This window comes from Diorhabda sublineata, chromosome 5, assembly GCF_026230105.1.
Source record: "Diorhabda sublineata isolate icDioSubl1.1 chromosome 5, icDioSubl1.1, whole genome shotgun sequence".
Taxonomy (NCBI): domain Eukaryota; kingdom Metazoa; phylum Arthropoda; class Insecta; order Coleoptera; family Chrysomelidae; genus Diorhabda; species Diorhabda sublineata.
Window position 1 is genome coordinate 33,484,856 of NC_079478.1, and position 6,150 is coordinate 33,491,005.

Genomic DNA, 6,150 nt, shown 5'->3' on the forward strand with positions numbered 1-6,150 from the left:
TTTCATTCTAAATTATAAAAATATAATGTCATGAGAAAAATCAGTACACATGCACAAAAAGTTAAAAAATGTAAACAATACAAAAAGTTTGAACCGTATACAAATAATTATTTAATTCGAGGTATGGATATTAAAAACTGATATTACGAAAATCTGCAAGCACTTCGTCACATATTTGATGGCGTTTCTCTCACCCCCGTGCTAGGCAAATCAGATTAACCATAGCTATAGATTCAATTAGGCATACACTAAAGTTCTGTTTGGAATATGCAACGTTTTGACACTTGATTATTACCAAGAAGTTTCTGTTAAGCCGGATAAAACTTTGTATGATGATCGTTCCCCACTCTGAGCTTTCCAAACAAGCCATTTGATCAGTTTTGGGTTTAGGAGAATCAAATCAAAGAAGAAAGAATATTGAATAATTAGTAAAATAATCAGTATCGTTATTTATCTTGAAAACATCATCTAGACTGACAAATATATATTGTCTTTCTTTATTCTTCTATTCAGAAATGGGATTTGATACGACAGCACTAAATTGAGTTACGGTGAAGTTGGTAATACCGAAATTGTAAAAATTATATAAACGCTTTGAATATAAATCAAAAGTGAAGCAACGCAACTCTCAATTTTCGGTACTAGATGGACGTGTGAGAAGACAAAGGCCACCTATTTGCGAAACCTACTCCCGAATCGAACATCAAGACATTGTACAAATATATTTTACCTCATCTTTGAAAGTCACTTGAAGAGGACTTCCATCACTACAGCAGAGTCAGTCAAAATGTTATTTAATAGCCACACCTCGTGTAGAAGCTTAGTATAATTGACATGACGGTGGAAATCACCATAAATTGTGGTCTAAAAAGTTCAGTGAATGATCCGATATCTCAACGGCAAGATATTTTAGGCGTAAGCGCTCGCAAATGACAATTTAATATCACCACAAAATGTGTTTACGCCTGGTGCCAACGTTTAACGATTGAAGTCGATTCGGCCTTGAACAAAAAAAATTCTAAACATGATTGAGCGATTACGAAACATGCTGGCAAGAGATCGACTCTACAATTAGTAGCTGAAGCATCGAGCATTAATAAGGACATGAACATTTGATTTGTTCCCAATTGGTGTCACACATGGTGTCAGAGAGGGGGAAGCCACGAGAGATTTCATTTATTCTTTTTGTGAGGTATATTCATATAGGATAAAACCTGGTGCTACTGGATTCTAAGTGGCAATAGATGGAATGGCGGTTTCCGCGGCCCAAAAAGTACCGTTGTCAAAAGTTCAAGTCTTGTTAGACAACGATGGAGTGATCCATTAGAAATTAGTTTTTGTGGGATAAACCATGAACGCCGCATTATACGAGGAACTTTTTAAACGGTTGCTATGACGCAGTAGGCATCAGTTGAGCAGGACTGCACGATAAAGCGCTTGCTCATTTTGCAATCCGCAAGCGCCAATTCTTAGCTCAAGGTTCTCACTTGCTGCCTTCCAATTTTTTTGTTTTTATGCATAAAGAGAGTTATAAAAGAGGCACATTTTACGAAAGCGTGGGCCATGCAAGGATGTGTGACGTCAAAAGTGTGTCGTTTACTTTTAAAATCAATAAAAGTAATTAATTTGTATCTTCTGTTTTGTTTCTAAGACCATTCAACGAACTTTTTAAACACATCTCGTATAATATAATAATAGGAAAAGTGGGTAAATAGTGGTATGAATATTGGGAAAATTTACAAAATTGTATGTCTAAAATGCGGAAGACGAAATAAAATAATTTGTAGTATGCAGAAAATTGAAAAACAAGAATGAGAAGAAACTCATAAATATGTAAATACAATAAAACAAACTGCCATGATGAAAAAAAGCAAAGTGTTAGAGCTGGCTAATATAGCATGTTATTTTTTGAATGATCTTCATCAATATACATTAGTGCCAAATGAATTGTTGGAAATTTTATCTTTTAAAAGTTAATTGAAATGGTAGTGCGAGGCAGCAAGTAATCGAACTTTCGCCTCAGCCATTACTCTTTTTTTCAATTCGATATTTTTGTCTATAATTTCCATAAAAGCCTCTCTGCTAAGACTGAACAACTCGCATGGTGTTATTGCTACAACGGTGTAACTCTGTGCCTAATAAATATCATTAAATTAATTGTTTTTCTTAAGTTTATATAAAAACTTTTAGATTTCTCTATACGTACATCCAATTTGTTGACATATGGGAATATTTCAAATATATTGCATTTGAAAATTGAGGAAAACTCAAGATTATGAAACAAAAAATAAGAATATTGATACACTGTTATCTGAATTTTCACTAGATTTCAGTATGAACACCTTCGTATATACACTGCCGAGTATAAAATTAGGGTCGTACCTTAATTTGAAGTTGTTTGAGAACTTTTTATAGTAATTTTATACTTCCGCGCTCTAGAAAATAGAAAAATCATCCGATTTCGTTGAATTTTTTTTAAATATCCGTTTTTACGGTGGATTTATGAAAAAAATATGGGAAATATGTCACCTGGAGTTTTCATATAGTTTTATGACTTTAAATATGATCATAAACGCACTTCTTCGCATATAATCGTTCATAGATTTTTTACTAAGCATCCTTTTTCATATATTTCATATATTTTTTTATTTATCTACACAAAAAACGGACATTTTGGACAAAAAATTGAGAAATGTTTGTTTATTTTTTATCTCACTTAAAGATTTTATATGATTTTCTGACTTTAAATATTATCATAAATGCTCTAGATCTAGAAAATCGAAAAATTATCCGATTTCGATGAATTGTTTTTAAAAATCTTCGTTTTTACGGCGAATTTTTGTGAAAAAATGTAGGATATATCTCACTTGAAGATTTTATATGGTTTTATGACTTTAAATGTGGTCATAAATGCACTTTTTGAGTTATAATCATTCATAACTTTTGTGCCAACCTAATCTAACCTAACCTAACCTAACCTAATCTAACCTAACTTAACCTTACCTAACCTAACCTTACCTAATCTAACCTAACCAAACTTAATTAAACATAAATATATAAAATTTTGAAGTCATAAATATTATTTTAAGTTACTTAACATTCAAGAATCATCAGTTGTGTACATCATTTTTTTTTGTAAATATTAATTTTTTTTGCTTAGACCAAAGAAATAAGTATAATTTGACTATGAACATAAATTTTATGTACCATTATTGACGACAAAAGTTGATTTTGTAAAAAATTAATAAATAAGCAACATTATCTATTTTTATTTTTCAAAATATTCGTTTTTTTGTAGATTAATAAAATGAACGATTATATCTCAAGAAGTGCCTTTATAACCACATTTAAAGTCATAAAATCGTATAAAATCTTCAAGTGAGATATTTCTTATATTTTTTTATATAAATTCACCGTAAAAACGAAGATTTTTGAAAAAAAATTCATCGAAATCGGATGATTTTTCGATTTTCTACAGCGTTAATGATAACATTTAAAGTTAAACATATGAAATATTTAAGCGAGATAGAAAATGAATAAGCAAACATTTTTCAATTTTTGTTCTAAAATGTTCGTTTTTTGTGTAGATTAACAAAAAAAATATGTGAACTGCGTTTGATGCTTTGTAAAAAAGTTATGAACGATTATATCCGAAGAAGTGCGTTTTTGATCACATTTAAAGTCATATAACTAAATGAAATCTCCAGGTGAGATATTTCCCATTTTTTTTTTATAAATTTAAAAAAAAATTCATATAAATCGGATGATTTTTCGATTTTCTAGAGCCAAAAAACGAAGGGACCGCGAAAGTATAAAATTACCCTTTTTATGTTTTTAGGATTTTTTTCGGTTGCAACGTAGTTTACTCTAATAAAAAAAGTTTCTGTTGTTGAAAGTTCATTGAAAATGATGGAGTTGAACTATTTTACCTTGATATGATTTTCGTGGAAACAACAAACAAGAAATTTTAATACCTTCAGTACCAAATATTACCTCCCCTGGCAATGCTAACAGCTTGCATACGACAAAGCATGGTTTAGATCAAATTTTGAATGACCTTCTGTGGAAGACTATACCAATCCTTCACCAGTATGTCACGAAGCTACTAGAATTTTTGGGAGCCGGCTTATGTCTTCGTAAATGTCCCCCCAATCTCATCCCAAATGTATTCAATGAGATTTAAGTCTGAACTGCTAGCAGCTCAAGCAAATCGCGTGTTTTGAACCTCGTCAAGATGCCTAGTCTCCAAAAATAACCATGAATGGTACAAAATGGTCTTCTAGCACCTCTGTATGGTATGTGTTAACGTCTCATTCTCGATAAAAACTTAGTGTGAGTGTCAAAAGATATGCCTCCTCATACCTAATTTTCCACCATATTGAAGTCGCTCCGCAATACACGCTTGTCGTCACCACATTCTAACACGCCAGTCCGTAAGACAAAATCGCGATTCAGCGAGAAGCAGTACGCGCTTTCAGTCCACTATTGTCCAAGCCAGGTGGAAAATTCAACTTAGCAATCTAGTGTTCACGGGAAAGCGGCGTTCACTAGCTCTAGTTCGAGAAGATAATACAGCACCATGAAGTCGCCTTCTACCTGTCCACTACATCATGCTATACTCGTTGTACTCTTGAGAGAATAATGCCAACTTTTCTCGCCGTTTCGTCCCGACCGCAGCCATCTTCATTGTCCTCCACAATCCGTGACGTAATGACAATTTATCTCATTGCAATACACCGACAGCGACACACGCAATTTGCAAAAGACAAATAAAATGACAAAAACAAAATCATGGCAAGAAAATGTTGACGATTTAATTCCATTTTTTGATCAAGATGAATGTTTCTAGTATCTATAAACAATTTAAATAGCACACTCGTACGGCAAGACGTTCTGAGTATGTTATCCATTAAAAATGTCAAACTTCGTGATGGAAATGTCAAATTTGACATATTCATATCTTAAACTTGAGTAGCAACAATCACAAGGGGTTCCAAATTGGATGTAAGAGAGTGGCTGCATACGAGTTGCGTTCCGCGGTTAAATTGTAATCCGGGTTACCGTAAAGTTAAAACCTTCCAAGAAATGTGGTACTAAATAATTTATAGTATGCGGGATTATCGATATCTAAATACATATTATCTATACAACACCCCCTCTCATGTTGGGATAACTACTATGGATGGGGATAAATTTAAGTAATTCGTTGAAATCTTATGACTTAACTTAACCTAGACCTTCACAGGTCCGGTGGACCGCGATACGCAACTAGTGTACAGCGAAAAAAACCTAAGGCGTTTCTCGAAATGGATTTACCTCGTAAAAAAGAGTATCCATTTCTCCAAAACAGTCTCCATCTTCGATATGCGCTATTTCGATTCCATGCCTGTTGTAAACGGCTAGTTGTCCATAGTAAATAAAATATATATTTTGAGCAGGTTTACCGGCAATAACTAGAATCAATTTTTTTTTTAAAATTTTGTACCAAATGGGTCACAGAAAACAGTACGACCCAATAATTATCAGTTTTTATTAGATTTTGAGAAATTTTTTTCTATAACAACATAATCATTTTTATTTTTAACCACAGTGTCCTAAGTCCTTGAATTTCGTCCTCTGCAATCCTCTATTTTGAGTTTCGTTTCAGGAGTGTGGTGGAGGATATAGCTTTCATTGAATTCATTAATTCTGGAACGTATTTGTGTTTCCAGTCTCCATATATTCTCCCAAGGGTCAGTTTCTTCTTACCCAATGCTCTCGTTTAACTCCAGAGTCCCGAAGACATATAAAACAGGCAAACTGAGTGTAACCACTTTATGAAATGAGAAGAATTTTCAAATCCATACAAATTTTCCATTTATGATAATTATATTTTATTTTGTACAAGACTAGCGAAACGTTACACTTTGTACTGTGGACAATATGTATCCCAGCGTATTTATTTCCATTACCTAATGGAATATATTTTAGGCTACGTTTGAAACGTCAATGAATAAACGCCAGTCGTTTGGTTCGTATTGTTTTAAGCCCATTTTTACATAATGTCAGAAAGTACTACGCTTTTCATTCTCAAATCTTCATTTCTTTCACAAGAAAAACTTATTCTATTGTCTAAAGAAGGAAAATCTTTTTGAAGGTAACAATTCTTAA